The following is a 27,776-nucleotide window of genomic DNA, read 5'->3' on the forward strand; positions in this document are numbered from 1 at the left end:
GGTTGGAGATGATGGGGTAGGGTAGAAAGTGGGTCATTATCATCCTTGGGCCCAGGTCATCAGAAAGACGTATCAGCTGTTGCCATGGAGCCAAGACCTTGGCATCAGAGCTTGTGCGGCACCTGGTTCTGGGTCTGTAGCTCCTGGATGTAACATAGCAGGCTGCCACGTGGCAATCGTGGGTCCCAGATGCGTACCACAGCTCGTGGAGTCATGTGCCAGCAGACGTGAAAGGTACTTTGAGATGTTTTTGCTTAATATTCTCAAAACTAAGACCCACAGGGATTAAGTAATTTCCTTAGGGTTTGTGCGAGTCTAGGTTCTCCAGAGTAACGGAGTTTTTTATACATATGGATTGGCTCATGTGATTATGGAAGCTGACCAGTCCCAAGATTCTGCAGGTGACCATATATCCGGGCACCCTGTGGCCCAGTCAAGAAGACACATAAAATTAACCATCGTTGGGTCACATCACTGAAGGAGTAGAAAAGCTACAAGGAGAACTTAGGCCTCTGAATTTAATTTGGGTTCTTTCCTTTTACATGCTGATTTCATAGATCTTTCAACATATTGATTAGACATGGCCATCCATGTACTTCAAAGAAACCAATATATCAAAGAAACAGATAGAGATCAAAGTGTGGGAAAATGACATGCAAGTTATTGTTAACTGGTTTATTGGTGTTACATAGACACTTGAATTATGCCCTGTAGTCTCCTTGAGACAGGAAAAAAGAGACAATTAAATTCTAGCTTCCACTTACTAAGCACATGCACATTCTCCTATTCTTTGTGATGGTTGTGAGTTTGGGCATGTCAGGTTAAGGAGAAATAAAATCAATTTTTACTATCTTTGGTGATGTTTAATAACATCATTAAAATATTTCAAAATTAACTGTGATCATTGAATTGTAAAATGTGTGAGGTTCAGCAGTATTGAACAATCTCTCTGATAGAGTATTCTGGGATTCTGAAGCAACCCTTGAAAAAAACATAAGAAAATATTATCTCCATGTTGAAGGTGAGAAACAGGTTGTAAGAAGTTGCTGGGGGAAAGACAACCAACAGGGAAGGTGATATCCTGAGCGTGCCCGGTGCTTTCCAGGGGAAAGTTTTAAAAATTGAAATTCAGAATTATGTGTGTGTGTGTTTTCCAAGGAGAGGCTAATACCCAGATATGACTAGGGTCAATCTGGCTGCCTGTGTGGACATTGGTTGTCTTCTCTATGTTTCCAGTAATAGCACCCCAGTTTTCTTGGAAAGAGCCACCTTTTCCCCCTTGGTCCATCTGGTTGAGGTGATATGGGGTCATTTCCTGGATTTGGAGTATCAGAGGACCATGATGGAGATTCAACAGTGGGAACACAACCTTATCCCAGCCAGGTGGACCCAATCTTAGAACTTTAATGGGGACTTTGGGGAAGAGTTACCATGCATCTGCCAGCTATGTGTAGAGAAAGTCTGCCCGAGCTTCTAGCCAACCTAGAGGGTCAAAGAAATGAGAGAAACGGCACGAACCCTGAAGACATGGGGCCAAACCCCAAGCAAGTTCTATGTCTGTTTTATTTTCAGTTCCAAGAAGCGACAAATATCTCTCTTCGCTTCAACCAGTTTCATATGAGTTTCTTGTCGTTTATAAGCAAGAGAGCGCTAATGGATACAGCGAGTTTGATTAACTACTCCCGTTCAAAGCCCATCTGAAGTTGTTGCAGCCCCCTGGAGTGTGTAGTGATTCGGCGAGATGATTAGCGTGGAAAAGTATAGAGCTTGGTTGTATCATGGTCTGATTATTTAACAGTGTTATTATCAGCGAGATCTAACACAGGCAAATGTCCTAGCAGAGAAAAACAATGACTACATTCATTAGCCATGGCTTTGTTTGCCCTCGTATTGTTTAATCAAACAGACATTAATGTGTTTCTTGGGATACCTGTCCCTAGGAAAGCCTTCGGTTCGCACATATCAAGGAAAGAGGGTTTGACATCTATAAATTTCCAGATTCCATAAATATTGTATTTCTCACAAGCAGCAGCAGCAGGGACCTAGGCTCCGTAAACAATTTTGTGTGCTGACATCTGCAATAACACACAAAGAATGATAAAAGGCAAGTAGTGCTTGACCTTCAGGGTAGAAAGGTAAAGGTATCCTTAATTCACAATTTAGATAATTCTTTCTATTTGATCTTGCCATCAGGCAGGCATGCTTTTATCTCTCACATCTATAGAGGGCCTTCACCTGTCTCAGGAAGAGAACACCCTGAGCTGACATGTAGGTTTCACATAGGTTTCATCTCCCGTGACAAATCTAACTGATTGGTAGTTGCTGCCTAGAGGGCTGTGCTAAAAACTGTTTTGGGGTATGGTGGGAGAGGGTTTCACGATCAATTAGCAATTGCTGCCCCAGGCAAGAGATGAACAAGAGGTAACAGGGAGGAGACACCAAGACATATTGACGATCTGAAAATATCTTGTGGTTTGAAACAAAATACAGATTAATCAGCTAACCTCAAGCTAACTGCAATAGAAAAAAGTATAAACAGTAATAGAAAGATACATCCACATCATAAAATAACCAACTATACCTTCTCAAAAACAGTGACCCTGAAACTGGAAAAAAATGCTTTTATATGCCACTTTGATATCACTTTGGACTCAAGTAGCTGGGGGATGCAGTCTCCGTGTTACAGTGTTGCAAAACTGTAGCCCAGCATGACTGAGCACAGAAGAGGGCGGCAATTAAGAACACAGACTTACAGGGTCGAGTTTCAAGGCAAACTTCAGCTCTTGGTACATTGTATTTGTAAGCAAATCATTTTACCTCTCAGATCCTCAGTTTCTTCATCTACAAAAGATCAAAGCAACGTTATCAGCCAGGATTCTGTTGCCATAGATAACCTGCGAGACAACCTTGAGTCACAGCTTTTTGTGACGCTAATTTTAAGTTCTTTATTTTATTAAAGTTGACAATATTTGTGAAGTACTTAGCTACCTTTCTGGTGCATGATAAATATAAAATAAGCGGCGAGTAAACACAACAACGAGAAACAGCAGTACAAGGCATATCATTTTGTCTAAGCCAATCACATTCTGACCAAGTGATGTAATTCTGGCCAAGTGATTGGTCAGAATGTGTCACGTATGGGGTATTCATGGTGTGGAGGTGGCATGTGTGATTGGGGTCTGGGCTCTAGAGAGAGAGGGAGACACAGAATCCTAAGGGGCTCCAGGCTCTGAGCTGTCAGCACAGAGCCCAACGCGGGACTCAAACTCATGAACCACAAGATCCTGACCTGAGCCGAAGTCTGACGCTTACCGACTCAGCCACCCAGGCACCCCTCTTTAAAAATTTTTTTTTCTTTAATTAAAAATAAAAAATTTTAATTAAAAATTAAAAAAAAATAGTATTTATTTTTGAAGGAGAGAGAGAGGCAGAGTGTGAGTGGGGGAGGGGTAGAGAGAGAGAGAGAGCCACCATGTAAAAAACAAATACATAAAGAAATTCTCTGCCCTTTGCCTTAAAGGCATCTAATTAGAAGTGGTAGGAAATCATGGTTAAGTACATTGAACTGTGAGTTCAACTGTATGAATTGAAATATTAGTTTGATACTTATAGTTCTTTTCTCATTGAGGATGGTGATCATAGCATCTACTTATTGGGATTTTTGTGAAGATTATATGGGTTAATGCATGGGAAGTAGTTACAGAAATGCCTGGCCCAAAGTAAGCATTTAATAAATGCTGTTATTAATAATTATGTAATTCCTCTTTGGAGGTGTAACACATCTAAGCCTGGCACTCATTGATAGAGGCTTACTGCATGCCAGTTTTCATGGCAACTGCTTATCTCATTTAATCATTACAACAACCTTATTGGGAGAAATGTTACTTCCTAATGAGATAATATGTTCCCAAGGGGAATTGTCTGTTCACTGCTATAGACCAGATGTTTGGCTCAGAGAAGGTGCTTAATTAAAAGGTTCTGGGTAAGTTATTGGATCCTCATTTGCCAAATAAGGACATTGAGGCTTGAAGGGGTTAATGTTATGTGTGTAAGTTTCCTGGAGTGACTGGATTCTTCATTCAGGGTCTCACGAGTTTGAAATCAGGGGGTCATTTAGGGCTGCGATCGTTACCGAGGACTTGGTATCCTCTTCTGAGCGAACGGTTGAGACAGGCAGAATCTGTCTCCTTGTAGTTATAGGACTAAGGTTCCTGTTTTCTTGCTACCTGTCAGGTGGGGACTACTTACAGTTCCTAGACACTATCCATTGTTCTCTGCTGCATAATATCACATAATCACAAAAGGGACATATCATCTTATTCACGGGTTCTACACACACTGAAAGGAGGGGATTCTACAAAGACAAGGGTCACTGAGGGTCAATCTAGAATTCTGCCCTACCACTTTCACTGAGAACGCATGACTCTGAAAGACGCGTAGACTTAATTTGTCTGGGGCACAGGGCTTACTAGAGACAGAGCTGGATTGATGGCTATTCATCTGGCTCCAAGTTCATCTCTCTACTTTGGTCTCTGTAAATCAAATATTTCAAAGTTCCACATTTGAAACTCAATCATCTTGATTTATAATGCTATATTAGTCAGGATACATTTGGAAGCAAGTGACAAAAACCCCAATCAAACTGGCTTAAAGAGCAAGGAAAGTCATTGGCTCATAGAGTCAACTGTCTGTCTATGACTTCAGGCATCTCTGGATCTACTTTGTAAACAAGCGTTCTTTCTTGTTGCCTTCTTCCCAGTGTGTTCTCCTCATGGTGATGGCAAAGGTAATTTTCAGAACTCCAGGATTGGATTCTACAAGATAAGTATGTGCATTATTATTAATTTTTTCTTTTAGGAGTGCTTTCTAATCGTGGTTCCAGTAAATGTTCTGGGGCTGACTCATTGTACCAATCTGTGTCAACCCTCATCTCTAAACCAATCACAGTGACCCTTGGGATAGAACACCCTGCCTGGCCAGCTTTGACCATGTGTCCTAGAGCTAGGGGGTAGAATCAGCACTTCTGGAATCAAACGAGCTGAGAATCTTAGAAGGCTAGTTTCCCAAAGAAAAATAAAGGTGCTGTTAGCAGAAGAGTAAATGGATGTGAGGCTGGCAAAAGCTACCAATAGCCTATGTAGGGCTCCCCCTAGTGGAATGTGGAAGAGAGTGAGAGCAGGGGCAGGGCAAGCCAATTGCAAAGAGGGAGGTGCCAAGAGAGAATAGAGTGGAATGGGTTGATTATTAAACCACCAACTCCGTGTTTAACAGGAAAATAAAGAGAACCAGTAACCAGCCTCTATGAGTTTGAATACCTGGGTTAAAGTCGTGGGTTCCTCATTGCTACGTGTTACCCTTCTGTACGTTATACTAAGTGCTTGAGCCTGTTATCTTCCTCTGCAAAGCGGGGCTACCTGCCATGCCTACCTCATCTTTCAGTCATTGCAAAAATAGAGGCTCCTAAAAACAAAGTAAAACAAGGGAGAGACCATCTGAGATTTCAAAAGGGCTTACACATGCTGCGTTATTAATTCAAGTAGAATATTGAAATTTGCGAAAGGGATATCCCTTGAGCCTCAGCCAATAAGATAGTATTTTTCTGGACACCTTTTCTAAATTCCTTTTTAGAAATCATATGTCACCAGGGTGATGGCCTAGGCAAGCTCAGACCTAAGGAAGCTGGAACTTGGGCAACATGAAAGGTAGAGGGAAGACAGAAAGAAAGGGAGAGAGGGAGAGGGAGAGGGAGAGGGAGAGGGAGAGAGAGAGGGAGGGGGGGAAGTGAGGCGGAGAGAGAGAGAGACAGAGAGAGAGAGAGAGAGAGAGAGAGAGAGAGAGAGAGATTGTCTAGGAAAACCGGAATGCATGTGTTCATGTCTGGAAGCATGCATTCTAGTGGCTGGGGGAGCCTGTTGGGAGGCCAGGAAGGGTGCAACTCGTGGTGTTAGTAGGTAATGACAAGTCTCCAGACTTGTTTGCTGAAAGAACACAGTCAATAACTGGGAACTCTAAGATCAAGGTTCACATATGCAAATAAGCATCAAAGGCAGAAAGTAAAGAGTATCAATATAGCTAAAGATTGACGGGCTTAGGAAGAACTCCCGAACTCCTATTTACTCGATAAATGCATAAAGGTCCCCTCCCATATAAAAGGCCAGGTAGCACAAGGACTATGGGCCTGGTGTCTGTAGCAGGGTAGCTTGGGTTTGACTCCTGGCTCTGTTATGTGATATTGGGCAATGTGTTTAACCTTCTCACTTTACCTCATCTTAAAATGGGGGTTATGATCATACCAATAATACTGATATTAAAGACAGTTTGAAGGATTAAAAGAAAGGATATTTGTGAAGCACACAGAGTGGCTCCTAGGACATAGGGCATGGTTAATGCATGTTCACCATATTTTTATGTGCCAAGATCTCATCATGAAGATATCCTTTGTGCTTGTAATTTTTAGTTCTAGCTCAGGAAACATGCATTTAAAAATATCACCCATAACTTTAAACACAGTGATGATACACGTTATGAAGGACACATTACGAGTTGTGAGAGACCTGGTAGCAGGGGACGTGCCTTAGTCTAGGGTCTGGGAAGTGATATTTACCCCGATACTTAGAAAGCAAGCAGAGCTTGGCCAGTAATGGGAAGTGGCTTCTGACAGAGGAATCGGCTAGCACAAAGTCCAAGGGGCATTAAAAAAAAAAGTTGTAAACTCCAGTAATTGGAAGGGGGTCAGTGTGGTTGGAATGAAGGGGGAGACATGATATTAAGGAGAAAGATCATGCACAGCCTTGTACAGTTCATGGTAAAATTTGTTTTACCCTAATTGAATCGATAGAGGATATGGCACGTAAACTAACTATTTAAGAACGGGTCAGATTTGGTCACGCAAAGTGAAGCGTTGCTGGAGAGAGAGAGAGAGAGTTGAGAGACAGAGAGAGAGAGGGAGATAGAGAGGGAAAGAAAGAGACGGGGGAGGGAGGGAGAGAGAGGGAGAACAAAAGGGGGAGGGGAGGGAGGGAGCGCACTAAATGGCACGTGGCATTTTTATTCAATGAGAACATGCTCATAAAAACCTAGATGGGAGACGTGGAAGGCTTCAATGTTGCTCATACGTAGTAATCACTCAATAAATATTAGTTCTTATTAATACAACTGCTTTTAAAACAAAGTAAAAATAGCTCTCGATGGGTGCAAAATATTATGCCTGATGCAGAGGCAAACTTTCTCTCCTCTTCTCGCTTGCAACATTTCCCATAGACCCTGCATACGCCAGCAACATTCTATGGTGCATTGTGATTATTTAGGGATAAGTATGGCTTGGCAATGGACTTCAGACTTTTAGAAAACAGAGACCAGAAAAGATATTTATTTCTGAATCCTTTACACAACCTCACCTTCGGTCGGCACTTAACAAACGTGGGCTTCTTTCTGGAGTTGTTCAGTCAGTTCTGAACCCAAAGCACCCCAGATTAAGGGATTTTAACTCCTTTGAGATTTGACAGAAGTAGTAAACTTAAGCTTTTGAGGCAGCGGCAGGTGGCTCCGAGTCCTGCACAAATAGGTTTAAATCTTATCTTTATTTAAGGAGGGGGAAGTGGAACCTCCATTTCATCATGGAACATTTATCTATATTTCTCGTCTATTCCTGGAAAAGGTTGTTTACCTACTTTTTGGTTTCCCCTTTGCAATTTCTTCAGCTCAAACCTAAATGAAGCAACAACCTATGAGATCTAAGGTCAGGCTGGAGACCAGGACATTTATCTACTTGAGAGGTTCTAAAGCTGGGGTCCAGGTGTAGACATCTTTAAAAGAGAATGGTGAGAAGAGATTCTAGGAAATTCAATGACAAATTTTGTGGGCATTTTTGTAAGTATACTTTTCATAAGAGAGAGAGGGCCCATGGCGATATGAGGTTCTAAAAAGTGTCTGCAACTCTAAAAATATGATCCATTGCTTATCAAATCACCATGCTGGGAAGACTAAAAAGGAACCATCACATTGTCACATTAAATGTCCTTGGAAAATGGTTTCATTCTAGTAGCAACCAAGATCTACAGACAGGAAGTTCTTTCTTAAGTCTACCCTAATCCTTTGGCATCTCTTCCCCATGCAAGCCCTTGGTAAATTTAGTGGAAATAGCAAACAGCTGCTCACCAACACCCACCCCAAAGAAAGAACAAGACATTTCTCACATATCTCAAGCTGCCTTAAATGTTCTTTCTTTGGCAAAGAAGAAAAAAAAGAAATATATTTTTGGCCTCTAAACCTTTTCCCACCCGTGTGTATTTCTGTAGAAATGTTATCCATATGGTTCCGATTGCTTTCTCCATAAGTCATTAGGAATGCCTTGCACTGAGAACTTTTCTGATGGCCAAGGAGTCTTTGGAGACTTTTTTTTAATGGCCCTTTTAGCCTTTCTTCACAGAAACAGGGAAGCTAAACATAGCCAAATGCAAATGAACTAAGACCTGGAAAGGTTGGAGTTTTAGTCAAAACTCAGAAATCATAAGGCTCGGGCGAGTTTTAAATCTGCCCCTGAAAAGGCTTCGCCTCCTCCTCCAGGGACAAGAATTGATAAATACTCCATTGGTAGAGAAAATGCAATGGTCTCAGCCATTTAAGTTGATGCTTTGTTGTGGTGAAGTTAAGGCTTTGTTGTGGTGACCCCATTAAATTCTGAGCTCTTCCAATCACCCCAAGGCTTCCCGCATTATTTCCAGAGGACAAGGTGAAGAGTTTGGACTTAGATCTGGGTGTGGAATTCCTGACTCCATCACTGACTTGCTAGCTATACCTTGGCATGCTACTCACATTTTCCAAGCTCCAATTTCCTATGACGTAAAAATGGGGTCATATTACCTAGCTCATACCTCATAGCATTTTGTGAGTTATACAAGATAATTTATGGAAGACCCAAATGAAATGCCTTGTGCATGGAAAAGTTAAAAAAAAAAAAGAAGAAGAAGAAAAATCTTCTCTTTCTCCCTGTCTGACAGTGGTTGGATCTGGGGAGAGATCTGTGCTCCCTGAGGGAAATATTAACTATGTGAAGTGGAGGAGAGGAAGATGGGAAAATGTTCCAGAGTGTTACATCCCCTCTTTCTAAGGCATCTGGACCACAACCCATCTTGGGAGATTGATTAGAAGAGAATAGCTACGAGGAATCAGTCTGTTCTTCGGTTGTCCTCTGAAGCTGCCTAACGAGGTTGTTTCAGACTGATTTCAGAACTGCATTCCCAGAAGGGCTGTTGTTGCCTACTCTCACTCAAGGAGGCATATCTGAGCTGAAGAATGATGGAAAAACAGAGGGAAAGGGGAGAAAGAATAAAAGAAGGGATGGGGGGAGAGAGGGAGAGAGAGAGAGAGGGAGAAGAAACAAAAGAATGAAGCAGGAAGGGATAGGAGATAGAGAGCCACCTGAAGCTTCACACTGAAATGGACGGGAAATGCAGTGTGTGTTGCAAGTGTTTTTCTTTGTGGTTCGAATCAAAGACAGAACTGTCTTGGGAAACACTGCCCAGGATCTGAACCTGGGCCACAAGCCTAGGGAAGGAAAAAATTGTTCAAGCAGAACAAGTTTCCTTCCACCAGGTACAGAGACAGCGCTCCCTTGGTCAGTGGCTGGAGAGCTGTCCGTGGTGCTGAATGCGTGTCCTTTGAATTAGCGTGGAGGAGGAGACACCGCAGAGAGGAGATTTGGACAGGCTACCGCTCCCCTCTTCTGTGCCCCCTCTTTTCAGTCCTGCACTGTTGAGGCTGGAGCTCATTCTTATTAGGGCACTCTCTCCTCCTCTCTTTTTCTTTCCCCCTTTGCCAATTAAATATTTCTTCTCAAGTTCTCAATTCCTCACTCCAGAATTTCTCTTCCATTTTGTTTCGAGACTTCTAATTCTCGAGCTCCTAGACCCTTCTGGACCTCCCTAGTTATCATGTCTCTTTCCTAACACTCTTTGAATAATCCTAACATGATAACAATAACAATAATAATCACAGAGAGCATGCTTTAGGCACTCACAAGGTGTCAGGGAGTATTCTAAGTGTTTTTCACATAAATTAACTCATTTAAATCTTACACCAACCATGCTGGATAGGCAGTTATATTATTCGAATACACAGATGGGAAATTAAGGTTTAAGAGGTAACTGATTTGGCCAGGATCATAGACAGGATTCTAACCTGCGGGAGCTGACACTTTTACCCAATATAGTTTCCTTTAAATTTTTCATCACCTTTTCCTTATTACTCTTTGCCCCTTCATCTGGTAGCGTCACTGACGCTACCTATCCTTGCCTAAGCTTCCAGGGACTAGCAATCTCCATTGCTGATATTTTTTAATTTAAAAAAAAAATAAAAAGAAGCAAAGTAAACAAACATAGAGAATATGCGCTGCGTGAGAATTTAGATCGTGTACCGGCCTTCTTTGCTGCTTCAGGGAGAGGCCCCACGTCAGCAACCCCAGCCTGCACCTCAGGCTAAATTCGGAGTCTTTGGGTCTCTGTATTAATGCCTTCGCCTCCATACCTTCTCTGGTTGTATCTAGAGAACTTTGCGTCCTATCAGCTTCTTGCTCCGAGAAGCACTTGCTTAATTCTGGGAGGTTCTGTGGGGCTCATGCCTACACATACAGAGAAACAAACAGTCTTAAACACGCATACAGAGGCACACGGATACACACGGACCCACACACTCACCTCCCCAGACAAAACCACACTCGAATAGATACACACAGACGCACTAGCACCCGCATATCCGGAAAAACTCGTATAACTCGCGACGCACACAGCTACAGACACGCTTAGAAACACCACGACGCAGGGTTTGCGCACACACACACACACACACACACATCACAAAGTCCCTTTGGGCGCTCATACACGGAGACACGCCACCCTATCCCCAGACCCACTAGACTCCCCAGTGGCTCAGCCTCAGCCCACCCAGGCCGCCCCTCCCTCGGAGAAGGCCTTTTTTCTCTCCTCCTCTCCCTTCTCCTCCTCCGCCTAAAGATGTACAAAACACTCCTCAGAATAAACCCTGGCTCTAGGCTCCTCCCTCCCCGCCCCCGGCAGCCGCTCCCCCATTCATTTTCGCCCGTCGCCGGGTAAGTCCCTCCTCCCGCGTAGCCCGGCCTCCACTGCTCCCCGCCCGGAGACCGCGGCGCACTTGGACTTCCCTCTCCATTCGCTGGCCGCCTCGCTCCCGGTCCCCACGGCTGTGAACTGATCTGGCGCGGGGAGGGGGGAGGAGGAAAGCGCAGGCGAACGAGCGAGCGAGCGAGGGAGCGAGGGAGCGAGCCAGAGAGCAAACCGAGAGCGAGAGAGCCGGGAGGCTGAGGGAGTAGTGACCGCCTTCCGGAGCCGGGATTCATGCCTGTCCTCGGGACCAGCGGAGGGGACTTTACGGCTGAGTATGAGCCAGGCTGCTAGGAGCCAGGTACCCCCACGCCTGCAGTCCCCGCGCCGTTCCCGGTATGCGAGCTGGACGCAGGGCTCTCCCAACTTCCCACCGAGCCGAATAAAAAGCGTCCTCCCGCAGCTCTCCGCCAAAGACGGACATTGACTCCAGGTAAGGCGGCGCCGGGCGCAGCGCCCGCCAGCCCCGCTGCCCTTGGAGACGGCCCCGGACCGCATTCGGGGCGCCCCCGCCCGCCCCTCCCCTCCCCCTCTCGTCACCCTTCGTCTCTTCCGTCGGCCGCCTAGCCGCCTCCAAGTCCTCGCAGGTTCCTTGGAGGGGGAGGGCTCTGCTTTCTGGGGCGCAAGGGGTTAAATGCGGGTTTTAGTAAGTGGTGTGTGTGCTCCCCGCGCGCTCCCGACGTGTGTGCCGTGGTGGGAACTTGATGTGGTGCTAGTGTTTTTTGCGTGTGCAGCGTCGTTTGCGTTTGATGCGTGTTTGTGCTGTGCTGTGCTCTGTGTGTGTGTGTGTGTGTGTGTGTGTGTCGGGGAGGAGGTAAAGAGAGGTCCTATAACCTACTTAAGGCGCGATGTGTGTGTGCATGTTTGTACGTATGTGTTTGTATGTGTGCACTTGTGTGTCTTTTTAATTAGGTCTTTCCAGCTTACATGGAATGGAATCCTTACTATAGGATCACGTAGCCATCGGGAGACCCGCTGTGGACTTCTTCTTGGCGCTCTGGGCTTGGGTTTTGGGGAGCATTCCAGGGATAAGGACAGCACCTTATTTACCCCAATATTGATACCCTGGAAGGAAAATTCCTCCAAATGTTGGAGACCTGGTGGACTCGGACTCAGCGTTTAATATGAAAGAGAAATGGCCAAACCCTGAGGCAATGACATGCTGTCACTTTAAATTCCACACTGGGCAGGCTCCAGGATTCTGATGGGAATTTGGAGTCACTGGGTAGTGGGTGACAGAGAGAGAGAAGTCAGCGGTGGGCTCCTTATCTGGGGCTTGGCAAGTCTGGGATAGAGTCTACCATGCCTCTCCATGTGTAATCATAACAGCAGGACAGCGCCTCCTGGTACTGGTGCTTTTGGGGATGATCTGAGCAAGTTTGCATGTATCCCCCTAAAGGGAAAGGAGGAGAGTCCTCAGAGACCTGCTCATCCCTCATAGTTACACAGGATCACAGGGAAAATTTCATATGGGGGCAGCTGTGGGTAACGTGGAAGGAGATGGATGGGGCACTTCCCTAAGAGATCTCTCCTTCCCTTCCCCATTTCAGAAAGGCTTGGGAAGCCCCAAGAGAATCTCTTCATAAACTATGCCTCCTTATGGCTCCACTGGAGTTAGGAGGAAGATGGGAGAGCAGAGAGATTGTGTGTGCGTGTGTGTGCGTGTGTGTGAGTGTGTGTGTGTGTGTGTGTTTCAGTGCTGAGGGAGATCCACAATGTGGGAATGGTTGTGGGTGGGGAATTCATGGCAGAATGTGGCCGTAATTGACTTAAACTGCTATCGATTTGCACCTCACATCTCTTGCTAGGCTCCAAAATACTGCCAAGGGCACGGGGGGGGGGGGGGGGGGGCGGTGGCGGTGGTGGGGAGAATGTCGGTAAGGAAGACAGTTTGGGTCAGGTCTCTCTTTCCTCTTTCCTCCACCTCCCAGGAGGCTCTCTTGGTAAGTCCCCTGGCCACCCTGGCTAGGTCCTGCTGGGTTTGGACTCTGGGGCCAGCCATTGATTTGATTCCCGGCTGCCTCTTAAAGGCTTGCCCTACTCAGCAAAAATGCTGAGTTTTACTGCTGTTAGCATGGCTTCCAGACTCGGCAGCTGTTACTTTCCCAAGGTAAGAGGCAGCCGTTCTGCCGCCAGGCATGGAGGCTAGTGGAGGACAAGGGCTGAGATGCTGGGACGGCCCCTCGTCTACCCCAGCTGGCAAGGAGCCACTGAAAAGACCTTTTGGGGAAAAGATAAGTAGAAATATAATTGTGTTTTAAACATGAGATGGGGTGTGTGTGTGTGTGTGTGTGTGTGTGTGTGTGTATGCATATGTGCACGCGCATGTAGCTTCTGAGGCAAGATAAAAGCAAACATGTGTTTGCAAGGACCTGCCCTGGCGGGTGGGTGACCGTGCTGCCTGCAGGCACTTATACCTCAGGCTGCAGCCCTCACGGGGCCACAAGGAATCCGCTTCGGGAAACTCATGTCAGAGCAGGGCCCCCTGGTTCATTTTGTGTGGGGATGTAAAGTCAGAGGAGGACACCCTGTGCTAGGATCCACTCTCGTTTTATTTCTTTTTCAATTCAGCGACAATTAAAGCTGGAAGGAATATTAAAGAGCAGACAGGCAGGACTTGTGGCCCGGAGAGGGGATGAGAATTCCACAGCATTCTCTAGCAAGTTCGTGGTATGCCCAGGGCTAGAACCTATGACGGGTGTCTGCCTGACACCCAGATCGATGTCCTTTCCACTTCACCATACTGCCCGGGGACTATGTATTGTTCCTCAGTCCCAACCGGCCACTGTGCTCCCACCCAAGACAATCACTGTCTCTCGCCTTCAAACTTCTTATTTCAGAGGTGCTCCATCTATAAACATGACCCCGGAGAGAAAGGATCCAATGCCTCAGTCACTCTCCCCACTAGACAGAGAGACAGATAGTCAGATACACACACACACACACACACACACACACACACACATACACACACACCATCCATTCCTTCTCCGGTGGCTTCAGAGAATTACACACAGGCAGGGACCCAATACTGACTATGACTGGTGGACAGAATCCAACAGAGCATCGGACTGTACCTGAGTTCTTTATTAAGGAATTCTTGGCCTTCCAGAGTTAAGTGTATACCCATCTACCAATGCAAATACTTCAGGCAAATTAATTTCTTTATATTAATGAGAATCTTGCCCTAAACAGTTATGCATACTGCAGTCACAGGAACATGTCCAAGCACATGTGTGTACGTGCACACATACACACATGTGCACATGCAGATTTAGAAACCTTTCCTCCTTGCTATAGTCCCCAAAAGGGAATTTCAACCTCCGCACCGAATTGTGTTCCCCTGTATAAAGGCATCACCCACACAAAGACTTGGGACTCATCATCCCAGAGAAGGGGAAATGTAAATCCCTGTGAAGGATAGGCTCTTGAGAAGTCAGAGCCAAGCCCACGCAAAAGTGCTTCCAGAGTCCTAGATGCTCCTTTTGGGGTGCAGGCGAGCACTGAGAAAAACATGGGGGTTTCAGGCCCATCTGCAATAGAGCCTTTCCACACAGGCTTTTCCGAGGCTGGATGGCACTTTAGCTCCCAGAAGGGGGAGCTGTGACTCCATTTCAACCGAGGAGAACTGGCTCAGAGATTCCAAATCAGCTGTTGGGCCCCCGTTGAGTTTCCATGGCCCAGCTCAGGCTGCAATGCATACATTCGAAATGGTACAGGTGGGGACTTTAAAAAACCTTCTCCCCTGGTCAGTCCAAATAAAATGTCTTCGTGCTTGCAAGAGTTTATGCTGTTGACCACAAAGTCTTCCGTTTTTCTGGAAGGGCCTTTGGTTGTGTGAAGAGACATTTTCTGTTTGACACCCTCTAGCTTGTCCCCTCCCAATTCCTTATGAGTACTTATCACCCGAATAGACCACTAAGGTTAGACATAACTCGCCCTTTTCTCCCTGCGTTCCCCTTGCTAAAATCCAAAGATTAATAAATTGGCCACTGGACTTCTGGTAATCATATTAAAGACAAGATGGGGGTCATGTGAAGAGGACAGATTTTCAAATATCATTCTCCAGATAATCCCCCCTCATGTTTTCCATGCTAACCCCATCTGCAAGGAGCACCTTTATGTTTCTCTCCTCCATCCCTCAGCTTCAGCCTCCACTTTTTAACATCCAGCTCAAATGACCCTGCCAAGAAGTCTTCCCAAAATCTTATTTTGGAATAAATCTTTCTCCCCTGTTCATTCATATAATTTTGCCTGAAACTCTATTTTAACTTCTATCCCTGTTTGCCCTGTTTTGTAACTCTGCGGATATATGTCTCTTCAACAGGGTCTTAGTAGGAATATTTTCTTTTATCTCCAGGGACTGACACATAGTAGTGGCTCTGTAAATGTTTGCTATGGCATTTGAGGCTAGGCTCAGTTATAGCTGTCATCCTTCTCTCTCTCTCTCTCTCTCTCTCTCTCTCTCTCTTATTCTTTCTCTTTCTGATAATCGTTTCATGTTCTCACAAAGCAATACAATCATGGTTTCAAATCATGCTACCTATACTATCAATATAGGGATATCGATGATACAGATGGATGAAATTATGCCCTACTTGGAATAAACATTGCCCTACTGTGTTCCAGGGTCTTTAGTTTTCTTCTCATTCAATCTTCCTTTCCACCCAGTGAGGCAGATACAGTCCTTTTACAGAAGAAGAAGGTGAAACTCATGCTGGCTAGGTCCCCTGCCCAAGGTCACACGACCAGCACAGCCAGAAGTGGAACCTGACTCCTTCTTGCTTCAGCACCTCTACTCTTTCTTGGGGACCACTGAGTTAATGGTAACCGTTGTGGATGACCAACAGGACTGGGTTGTTCAGCAGATTCCAGTATAGCTGAGAGCATAGTATTGACCCTTTGAAATTGATGTTATGAAGGAGTCATGGAATCATTTGATCAACGAATCTTAGTGTTCTAAGGTTTCTGAATAACCAGATCTTTCTCCTTACTCAAGAATCAAGAATCCCTTTTGGAATACTCATAACACATGTCCACTCAGTCTCATTTTTAGCACTTTTGGCAACAGTGAAGTCACTATCTCACAAACCAACCTGTGTTGTATTGGGAGACCTTTGCTGGGATGTGTTCTCACTGTGACCCTAAATCTGCCTTTTATCGTAAGTCTCTCAAATCATATGACACAAGTATAAGTCTCTTCTAATCTCAGTTCTTCCCATATCGTGGAAGCATCATCATGTCACCACAGATATTCTTCTTCAGACCAGAAGGGCCTGTTTCCACAGCCCTGGATCCTGCAACACCAAGCTCAATGTTGTTCTCTGGGCATTCTCTAGTGGATCACACTTACAGGGTTTAGAAGCCCAAAAAGGGGGAGGGTGACCTAAAATTGAGTGAGGATTAGAAGGGACATTGAATCCTTCATTTTTTCAACAAATATTTATTAGGTGACAGCTATTTCTCAAGCATTGCTCTAGACCAGTGCTATCAAGTAGAACTTTCTTAGGTAATGGATATATTCTCTGTGCTATGCATTATGGTAGCCGCTAAGCACATGTGACTGCTGAGCACTTGAAATGTGGCTAGTGTTACTGATGGGCTGAGTTTTTGATTTAATCTAATTTTAATTTTAATGTCAGTAGCTGTTTGTGATGAGTAGCTAATGGACTGAGTGGCACAGCTACGGACATGAGTAATGTAGCACAAGCGTGGTCCTTTTTTTCGTGGAGCTCGTAGTGCAGTGGGAAGAGACGGGTAATAAATGGTAAACAAAGAGATGAGCAAAATCATTTCACGGAGTAGTAAATGTCATGCAAATAATTTGGGGCAAGAGGCTAGAAAGGAATGTGGATGGTGTAGCTTTAGATAGGGTGGTCGGGAGAGACTTCTCCGAAGGCGTGACATTAGACTGGTTTAAGCGAGGGGAAGCCAGCCATGTGGCAGACACAGCAAAGATCAAGTCACTAACCACATGGAAGCTTAGCAGATCCAAGTGATCGTGTGGCCGGAGCTTTCCAACGAGAAGGAGAATGTCATGAGATGGAAATAAGAGAGGTAGTTAGGGACTAGATCAAAAGGTCTTCTAAAAGATGCGGGAATAAAGAGTCTAGAGATACCCTCCCCCTCAAAATGTCCCTGCTTGGGGAGTGGGCGGCCTGAGAACTGCGATGCGAAGAGTGTGGAGACTGATAGAAACTCAGCGTCAAGTACCCTCGACAGGTTTCCATCCTGTCCATTTTTTGTCTTTGAGAGAGAAAGCAGAAACATACACATGTGTGCACAGGAGACAGGTAGAGGGAGGGAGGGAGGGAGGGAGGGAGAGAGAGAGAGAGAGAGAGAGAATCCTAAGCAGGCCCCATGCTCAGTGCAGAGCCCAATGTGGGGCTCGATCTCATCACCCTGAGATCATGACCTGAGCCAAAATCAACAGTATGATGCTTAACCGACTGAGCCACCCAGGCGCCCCTCATGTTGTCCATTTTTAGTCCATCATTTCAGTAAGTTCTGCTCTTCATTTGTAGTCCTGCCCTGGGTGCTGCACCCTCTGGACATACCCAGCTCTAAAGGGATGGGGAGAATTGGAGAGGGGGAAATAGACAGAAAAAGAGGAAGAGAATGAACACCTAGAGAGAGGGTAATTGAAATGAAGTCTGGTAAAACCAAATGAAAGCCAGAGTCATTTTGGATCACCAAATCTTTATTGCCTATCTTGGCTGGGAAAGGCCCTGGACAAAATGGCCTGGTAGATATGGTGATGAATCCTGCCAGGGGCTGGCAATCGAACAGAGGAGATCTGCAGATCCATAATGATCGTTCATGGTAGACCGACACCTCTCATTTCAGAAGTTTTATGAGAGTTTGGGGAAGGTGAAGATTAGATCCTGTGATGGTGGTTGTGGTGGGGGGGAGGAGGAGAAAGATGGCAGTGACTAAAAGGTCTGGATGGAGATGAGACCATATCTCTTCATTTTATATCTCCATTCATTTTCAATTTCATACAGTCAGAGCACACGGGCTCAGGGCACCCAATTCTGGTCCCAGCTCCTATCGCTGTGTTTCTGGAGCACCCTAAGGACATATCTTCCCCTCTCTGGGCTTGCCTGCTGCCAGTTGGAAAGGACCAAACAGTGGCCTGTCTCACTGAGGGATTTCCCCCAGCTCAATGAAATAACGCATGACAAAGTTCTTGCACAAGCACGGAGAGATGCACACGATGGCCGTACTTCATCATAATGTTTAGAGATCTTCTCAAAAATGAGCAAATCAAAAAGAAGTCATACCTCAGAGTACTGACTGTGACTCAGTCCAAGGTGGCTGAATGGGATAGATACACCACCATGGTGACTCTTAATATCAGAGTGATTCAGTGGTAGCATGAAACCCACTGTCCTCCTGGAACACAGTGGCCTAAAAAGGCTGCCTAGAAATCCATAGACAGTCCTTGCTACTGAGGGGGGCCAAGAAGACAATTAAGAAGATAATGAGGCTGAGGAAATGTGAAATTAATTTCTTTTTTTTTTTTTTCATATGAGGGTGAAGGGGATCTTTGTGTCTCAAAGGAACTATGTTTCAGAGATTGCAGGTGGCCTTGCGGAGAATAGATTGGACAGGACTGGGTCTGAGAAAGTTAAGAGGGTTAAATTACTGGGCCTGTCTGCTACCCAGTGGAGGACACGCGTGGGAACAGAAACCCGGTGCAGACACAAAATACATCATTCTGAACAAATCTTGTTCTCAGTGTGTGGAGATTTTCTCACCGGGTGCGGAGATGTATCCAACGATGCCAGGGCCTCTTTGAGAGAAGGTAGGAGACTGTATCCCCCCTCCGGTGAGGAGGTAGATTCATAAGGCAATTAACAAAGGCAAGATGAAATCGTTTTTGTGTAAAATGCAAAGGTCGAAGCGACGGGGCTCCAAGTAAATGGCTCATCCGAACAGCTAGAACCCTTTGTAAGGGTTAACCCAATACTGGCCCGGAGATATAATTCATCGAGCCTTTCACAGGTCCTGCAAATGAGCCCGTGGGAACCTCGATGAGAAATAATGGATCCTGGGGGTAATGCGGAGCAGCCGAGTTACAGATTGCAAGCTGATTCGGGTAGAGGAAGGGCAGACATCTAGGATACATGATCACTTCCAAGCGCGGTCGGTTCACATGTCTCCATTCTGGGACTTAGCAATCCCCAAAAGTTGAGGAGATTCTGGTGGGCCGTGGACAGAAACCCAAAGGTTAACCTGGAAGAGCATTCCGAGAGCTGAGACAGAGACCTCTGCCTTAAGCAAGTATGTTTCATTCAGTTTGCGCGGTAGTGGATAAGCTAAATTTCTTATGGGATTTGATAGGCTCTGAGTCTATGGGCACATGAGAGGCGGAGGACCTGTGAGGAGTCTTGGCCCGTACTCTAAAAAAACATATGCACAAAGCAGAAAGGCCATTAAAAAAAGAAAATCACGGGCGCCTGGGTGGCTCGGTGGGTTAGCCATCTGACCCTTGATTTGGGCTCAAGTCATGATCTCACGGGTAATGAGATCAAGCCCCATGTCTGGCGCTGGGCATGGAGCCTGCTGGGGATTCTCTCTCTCTCTCTCTCTCTCCCTCCGCCCCTCCACTGCTCACACACTTTCTCTCTCTCAAAAAAAATAAAGAAATAAAAAAGAAATAAATTTTAAAAAAAAGAAATGTAGGAATGTAGGAGAAAGATAAAAAAATAGATTACCTGGCAGGGGGTGGTAATATGGTTTTTCTGCTGAGACAAATGTGGGAGGCAAGACTCTTTGAGATGAAGCTGTCCTCATCAAATGCCATTGCCAGAGACGGTCGAGGCAAGGAGGGCTGAGAGGGGTCCTAAAGAACTTTATTTCAAATGCATATTGGGGCGCCTGGGTGGCTCAGTCGGTTAAGCGTCCGATTTTGACTCAGGTCACGATCTCGCGGTCCATGAGTTTGAGCCCCGCATCGGGCTCCGGGCTGATGGCTCGGAGCCTGGAGCCTGCTTCCGATTCTGTGTCTCCCTCTCTCTCTGACCCTCCCGCATTCATGCTCTGTCTCTCTCTGTCTCAAAAATAAATAAACGTTAAAAAAATTAAAAAAAAAAAAACCAAATGCATATTAACAGGACAGCATCATTCAGTGTCCAATGAAGCCTTACAAAGGATTCCTGAAAACATTACTAGTTCAGCCACGGATTCACCTGCGTTCACCCCCTATTTCTGATGGTGGGATTATACATGTAGGCAGAACACAGGATGGGACTTGAGGGGATTCTGGAAGGATCTTCACCCACAATATTTAGAGGTGGCCGAAACGTCACCATGACCAAGCTGTTCTTGGAGGGGAAAGTGTGTGTGCCAAGGATGTTGTATATTCTTTGTGCTATAATGAGGACGTGATATAGATACCTTGTTGAATAACCTCAACAAACTCGTGCCTAGGTGCTATTGTCCTTGTTCTAGAGAGGAGGAAACTGGGGCACAGCACGGTGACGCTGCTTGTCCAAGGCCACACGTGGAATCAGTGATGTGTGGAGGCCTTGGGCTGCTTCTGTCTGATGTAAAAGTGTGGTGGGTGAAAGGGTGGATGCTGGAGTTTGAACGCCAGCTTTGCCACTGGCTAGCACTGTGACCTTGGCCGGATGACCTAACGTTCCGGTGCCAGTTTCCTCCTCTACCCGATGAAGAGGACCATGCTGACGCCTCATAGAGATATTGTGGGTTTTAATGAGTCCATATGATAAGCGCTTTGAGCAACGGCTGACAGATCATCCACATTATACAAACGCTAGCTATTATTACTTGTTATTATTGCTATCCCCTGCTGCATTAGATTAAATGTTGCCCATGCCTATAGGTGTGTTCTCTAACTGGGGGTGCTCTGGAGCACAGAGATTATTACCAGGTTCAAAGCACTACCTTGCAAATGAGCTTGCTCAATCATTTTTACCAGTCCCCCTCCCCCAATGTGGCAATGCGATGCCAACAGTAGGGGAGAGATGGAGAGTGTAGGGAAAGGCATGGAAGGATATAGAAATAAAATGACTGGGGCGCCTGGGTGACTCAGTTGGTTAAGTGTCCCGATGCTTGATCTTGGCTCAGGTCATGATCTCACGGTCATGAGATGAAGCCCTGTGGTGAGCTCCTCACTGGGTGTGGAACCTGCTTAAGATTCTTTCTCTCTCCACGCCCCTCTATCCCTCTCCTCTGCTCACAAGCTCTCTCTCTCTCTTTCTCAAAAAAAAAAAAAAATCATAACCCAATAATAATAAAATTAAAATGGCTGAGGCAGATTTTTTTTGAATCTCTATATTACTGTGGATCAGACATCAGATGTAGATATAGGATCATTGGCCATCAGAGCTGAAAATCAACTTAGAGTCCAGATCAATTTTCTGTCACTTTTTTACATACAAACTTTTTCCTCTTTAACACCAAACTCTGTCTGAGTTGGTTCTAGTACCCTACCCCTGCAGTCTGTGTCCTTACGCGTCTTGATTTGGTTTTCTAAGCTATGTGACCAAGCGTTCAGCACATGCCTATGGGAGAGCGTGACTGACAGCATGCTTCATGCTCTTGTGTGAACCACATTAATCCTACCCGTCCTCTTGGTTTCCCTTCTTCCTCATTTTTATCATGAGTTTCACCAAGTGCTTGTATGTCTTAACGTGTTTTATTTCCTTCAGCCTTTACCGTCTCACTCTAAAGTTGTGTTTATTCTCCCCATTTTCCAGATGAGGACCTTGTGACTCAGAGGCAAAAGGACTGGCTCTGAGACATATAATAAATGATAGCACCGGGTCTCACACCTGTATCATCAGCAGATGCTGAGCGTTAACATCCTTTCATTGAACTGCCCTCTCTCCACCTACCCGTTGAAGGCATTGTCCAGCCCTTAGCGGCTTGGTGGACTCCCAAAATCAAGGCTGATTATTGCTGCTTTGTCTCTATTGTCTTAGGCCAGGTCTGTTGTCGCAAATCTTCAACCATTCTGTCACGCGGGCCCTGCCCTCAATCCCGGTCTTGCAGACTCCTAAATGAGAAAGGCATCTATCTTGCAAGTTCCAGGAGATGTTATAAATGGCGTCACTGGAGGGAGGCTTCTTAAATCTCCTTAATAACCTGCATTTTGCTTTCTCTCCTGCTTTATCTGTCAGCATCGTGAATATCTTCCACTCTTCCAGTGCTTTCTGGCTGCCAACTTCATAGCCTCTTAAAATAGTAATTTAACTTCACAATGCCTCAGCAGGAAACCTTAGCTTAGTGTGTTTATTTGTACCGTTAAGTTGTGAGAGTTCAGATGCTGCTCAGACCAGGAACAGGAGTCGTAGGAGAGCTACTTTCTAGCTCTGAGCCAGAGCCAAGAACCAAAATGTTACTTTTCTTGGGAATAAAATCACCAAAGCCACCTCTGGAAACAGTAGCACTTTTAAAAGCATCTCAGGAAATAGCGTAGAAGTGGTATGGATTTTTATAGCCAGATGCTGCAAGAGAAAGGGCATATATATGTAGATGTGTATATATATGTGTGTGTGTATGTGTGTGTATGTATATATATGCATATATATGTATATGTATATACATACATACATACATACATATGGAGAGCTCTCTCTTTACACACACACACACACACACACACACACACGTATAAGAAAGGAATATTGGGAAAAAAAAAGAAAGGAATATTGGTATTGAGGAGAAAAACAACAGATACAGTGGGAAATGTCCAAAGCAGATTTTTCCTTCCTTATTAATAGAACATGAACCCAGATACTATCATAAGGCCATCTACTGTCAGAATGTGATCTGGGGGTGGAACTTACAGCTAAAAATGGAATGGGGAACACACATGACCAATGAACCCATTTAAAAAACCAAAATACTCAGGTTCTCCAGCAATCAAATAATGGAAATAGTAATGTGGTACCACAAAGCATCATCAAAATGGCTGTTTTTTAAATTATTTGTTTATTTATCTTGAGAGAGTGGGGGGTGGTGCAGAGAGAGGAGGAGACAGAATCCCAAGCGGGCTCCATGCTGTCAGTGCAGAACCCAGCGTGGGGCTCAGTCTGCCAAACCGTGAGATCATGACCTGAGCCGAGATCAAGAGTCATACATTTAGCCAACTGAACCACCCAGGTGCTCCCAAATGGCCATTTTTTTTTTAAATGACAGCATCTAGTCTTGGCAAGAAGGCAGGGAACAAGACACTGTTCTGTAGCATTGGTGGAAATCTATATGAATATATCCTTGATAAAATGTGGCTTTTAATCTTTCTTTTAAACAAGCAAACAGACGTCATTCACTGAGCACTTACTCTGTGCCAAGCACTGTCCTAGGAGCTCGTAATACAGCAGTGGACACAGCTGATTTGCCCCTGCCTTCTCGGAGCTGACGTTCTCTTGAGGGAGAAGCGTATAAATAGATAAGCAAGTGAACGTGTAGTGTGTCAGATGGAGGTTGGTGTATTCTAGATGGAGGGTGGCTGGGCAGAAGAGGGCACACTGTTTCAGGTAGGGAAGAAGGGAAGCCCTCATTGAAATATGGACGTTAGAGCAGAGATCTGTAGGAAGCGAGAGAGATAGCCAGATGGATGTCGAGGGGAAGAACATTCCAGCAAGAGAGAGCAGAAGAGTACAGTTGCTGAGGTGGGACTGGGCCTGGTGAGCTGAAGGCACAGTAAGGAAACCAGCTGCGGTGAGGTGATCAAGGAGGAGAAGAGGGGGAAGAGGAGACGGGCCAGGGAGCAAGCAGATCTGTATTTCCATCTCTGTTGCTACCATTGTGTCCATCTCGGTCCCTCTTTTTATTTTGTTTAATTTTTATTTATTTTTTAAAAATATTTTTAATGTATGCTAACATGTTTATTTTTGAGAGAGAGAGAGAGAGAGAGAGAGCGGGCACACATGGAGGAGGGGCAGAGAGAGGGAGACAGAGGATCCACAGCAGGCTCCACGCTGACAGCAGAGAGCCCAAAAGCGGGGCTTGACCTCACGGACTCGAACGGTGAGATCTTGACCTGAGCCGAAGTTGTCCCTCTTTTTCTTTGTTATTTTACTTATTTGTTTACTTTTATGATTTGTCTTTATTTTTGAGAGGCAGAGAGAGAGAGAAAGAGCACAAGTGGGGGAGGGGCAGAGAGAGAGACACAGAATCTGAAGGAGGCTCCAGGCTCTGAGCTCTCAGCACAGAGCCCCACACGGGGCACGAACCCACAAACTCTGAGATCATGACCTGAGCCGAAGTCGGATGCTCAACCAACTGAGCCATCTGGGCGCCCCAGTCGTCCGTCTTTTTAAAAACAAGGTGCAAATCCTTCCATTTTAAGAAATTCCCCATTCTAAGAAGTGAGCTAATTATATGTGCACAGATATGTGAAGAAGGAACTTTATGGAATGTTGGGGATAAAAGGAAAAGAACAACAGAACAGACTGTGTAATGGAATATCTACAGTCACTAAGGATGACGGTAGAGGAGCACCTTTTTAAGTTAGAAAGTGGAACGCAGACAGGGAACGCGATCTCTAAAACGGAGCTAACTGTGGTACCTCCCTGGTAGTTTTGCTGTGAGGCTCAAACATCACGCATGTAAAGTATTCAGCAATATGCCTCCAGCACTCAGTATATGGCACTCATGGTCACATTTATTGACGTGGATAGATTTGTGGTGAGCCATTATGTTAAAAATATATATAAGGTAAAACATATTACGTATAGCATGCTATTGTGTCAGGTGCACCTTGATGTTTGAGTGGTTATCTTTGGGTCATAGATTGTGAGTGAATTTCAGTCCCTCGTTCATGCTTACCTGTGTTGCCTAATACTTCTTTAATGAATGTGCATTCCTTGGGTAATTAAAATTTTAAGTAGTAGGATGTGGGGGGATCGGTGAGGAGTTTTTGGTAGGAAGAAGGGCAGAGGCACATGCTTTAATGCAGAGTTTGCTAAATTTCTCAGTCACTTGTCCAAAATCACATTTAAATACGCTCAGGTTTTTTTCCCCCCTCTTTTTATGTGGCCTTAGCCTGAGCAGTGCTACTTGTAAAAACCAAAGATTGGATAAATGACTTATACACTCTAATGCACGTTAAAGTAGCTATTACAGCCTTAGAAGAAAAGCTGTACCACCTGTGTTTCACCTAGAATCATTGGATGTGCTGGTTGTACTTTGGGTACCACGATTTGGAAAGCATGGGTTTAGTGGCTGCCACCTTGGAATCAGAAGACTTGAGTTCTGACTCCATCGTCATTTTTAATTTTAGGTAAGGAGGCCCACCGTGGGAGTAGGAGTCATAGAACAGGTGAGGTTGGCGGTCACCTTGCCATGCACAAAGCAGCGGCTTTATCTGCGTTGCTTTATTACCTTTTTTTTGTATAAGAGTTAAATGAGAAGTTCCAAGGCTCTAAAAAAAATGATTTGACATCATTGGCTGAAACTTCAAACGGTCTCTAAAGTGGACTTAACACATGACAGATTTTGTTCTAGATGAAGTCATTGTCCTGAGCTCTTTGGGGGGCCGTAGAGGACTATGGCATATCCCCAAGGGCTTAGTGGGAACAGAAGGTACATGTAAGACGGTGCCTTGGCCACCTTTGGAATAACATCATATGAAACATATAATTGCCATCAACGGATTAAGTGAATTAAAGAAAATAGGAGCTATATTTAAGGCAGCCTCTTATAGAAATGAAATGTTTCCATAAGAAACCTTGGGAGTGAAAGCATGCTAATTCAAGTTGCCCGGAAAGTCTTGGGACATGTGGTAGCATTGGAGAGAGGGTCTGTCCTTGTGGAAGTGGCAAAGGGGACATTCCAGGTAGAGCAAATGGTGGGCACAGAGACATGACACCAAGTGTATGTGTCTCTCTCCCTCTCTCTCTTTTCTTTCAAATCACAGGAACATTGAATGTCAGAACTGAGCCAGAAGAAACCGTTGTGTCCAAGCTACCTCTGTATTTGAGGGAAGAAAACTAAAGCTTTGGCTGGAGGAGCGTCATGGCAAAGCCCATAATCTTTATGAATAGGGATGTTATGCCTAGAACCCCAGATTCCTGACTCCCAGACAGCAGTCATTCCACTGGAGCATTTTCAAGTCCTTTCCCATGGTGTGCTAATTCTTCAAGAACACCAAGGAAAATGTGTTGTGTGGTCAAATAAATTTGGGAGATGCTTCATGATCTACCCTCTTCTTGGAAATTAGGTGAGATACAAGCAAATTTGAGGTTCTGACAAAGTTTTTTGATCGAGGGAGATTTTAGTGCCAGCCAATTCAAGCCTTCTCAATATTATTTGGCCACAAAATTGTAACGTTCTATATTTTTCATTTAATTCTTATTCATAATTCGATATAACTTGTTTTAGGAAACTCTACACTAGAGAAATATATCTTCCATTGAAAAATCAGATTATGCCTATGGAAAAAATGTTTTATAAGCAATTCTGATGGTCTATATTATTTCAGGGATGATGATCATATTAAAAAAATTATTATAAAGAACAGTAAGAAGGGAAGTTTCCCAGATTTAATGTTTCACCTTCCAACTCCATTCCCTCCTTTTGTCTCTCCCTCCCTCCCTCCCTCCCTTCCTTTTTTCCTTCTTTCCCTCAGCCTTTATCATCTTACTTTCTTGCTTTATTTTCCTTTCCTTCCTTACTCTCTTCTTTCTCTCTCTTTTAGTTTATTCCTGCTTCCTTACTCTCCATTTTTCCCCCAAAACACATTTCTTTTTGAGGAGTTACTATGTTCCAGATTCTGGACCATCTGTGATGAATAGGACATTTTCCTGATCTAAAGCTCTGCCAGTCTGATAAGGAAACAGATGTGCAAACTGAGATAATACAGAGTAGCTGCTGCTGAAATTAGCACATACAGGGCATGTTAGGTAATGGAGGGGAGGTCTGTCTGCATGAGCCACAAAGGAATAGCCAGTTGGATAGACCGAGAAAAGGCATTCCTGGGGGACAGTGGGTCAGGAAGTAGCTCAGTGTGTCTGGAGTATATGCTTGGGGGTGAAGCTAGAGAAATAATCTAGGGCTGGAACATATAAAGCTTTAGAACTCATATTAAGTAATATGTGCCTAGAAAATTGTTGACAACTCTTAAGGATTGACATGATCGGATCTGGGATTAAGACAAGAAGGAGGGTGAGAGGTGGAGAGAGGGGGTTTGCTGGCCCTTTGGCTGGTTGTGGTTCAGATGACACAGGGATGACCTTCTAGAATAAGGCAGTGCTAAGGGAGTGGACAGATTGGAGAAATACTGTGGTGTGTGACAAAGGGGAGAAGGGGTGAGGATGGCTTTCTCCAAGGTTGGGCCGGAGCTAGGCCCGCTCCCTCTAAATAGCGTTTCCAGAAACAGCGGGGTCTCAATTATCTCACCGTGGGCTGTGAGATTCTCTAAAAAAATAAGTCTCAAAGCGAAATTAAGTTTAATTTGCTTGCATTGAAAAATAAACACATGTCATGTACAGCACTCTCAAGAGGAGGAAAGAAGGCTTGAAAATGAAATGAACAGTTGGGTGTGGTAGGCCCCCCCATGATGAGGAATCTTGAAATGAGAATTGGTGTTGATGGAGAAGATGAATTCAGGGTTAAAGTCGGGGACAGGGAGTAGAGGCTTTCTGTCCAGGTAGTGGTTTTCTGGAT

General features: G+C 44.9%; 1 protein-coding gene across 2 annotated transcripts in view; it reads left to right on the forward strand.

Moving 5' to 3' along the window:
• The first annotated feature begins 11,127 nt into the window (after window positions 1–11,127).
• BRINP1 (BMP/retinoic acid inducible neural specific 1) overlaps window positions 11,128–27,776 on the forward strand; it is a 174,834-nt gene continuing 158,185 nt past the window's right edge. For both annotated transcript variants that reach the window (XM_058694357.1, XM_058694359.1), the window contains exon 1: window positions 11,128–11,568. The gene's annotated coding sequence lies outside the window, so the exon portion shown is untranslated. The remainder of the gene's footprint in view (window positions 11,569–27,776) is intronic.

Source organism: Neofelis nebulosa, chromosome 12 (genome assembly GCF_028018385.1).
Source record: "Neofelis nebulosa isolate mNeoNeb1 chromosome 12, mNeoNeb1.pri, whole genome shotgun sequence".
Lineage (NCBI taxonomy): Eukaryota > Metazoa > Chordata > Mammalia > Carnivora > Felidae > Neofelis > Neofelis nebulosa.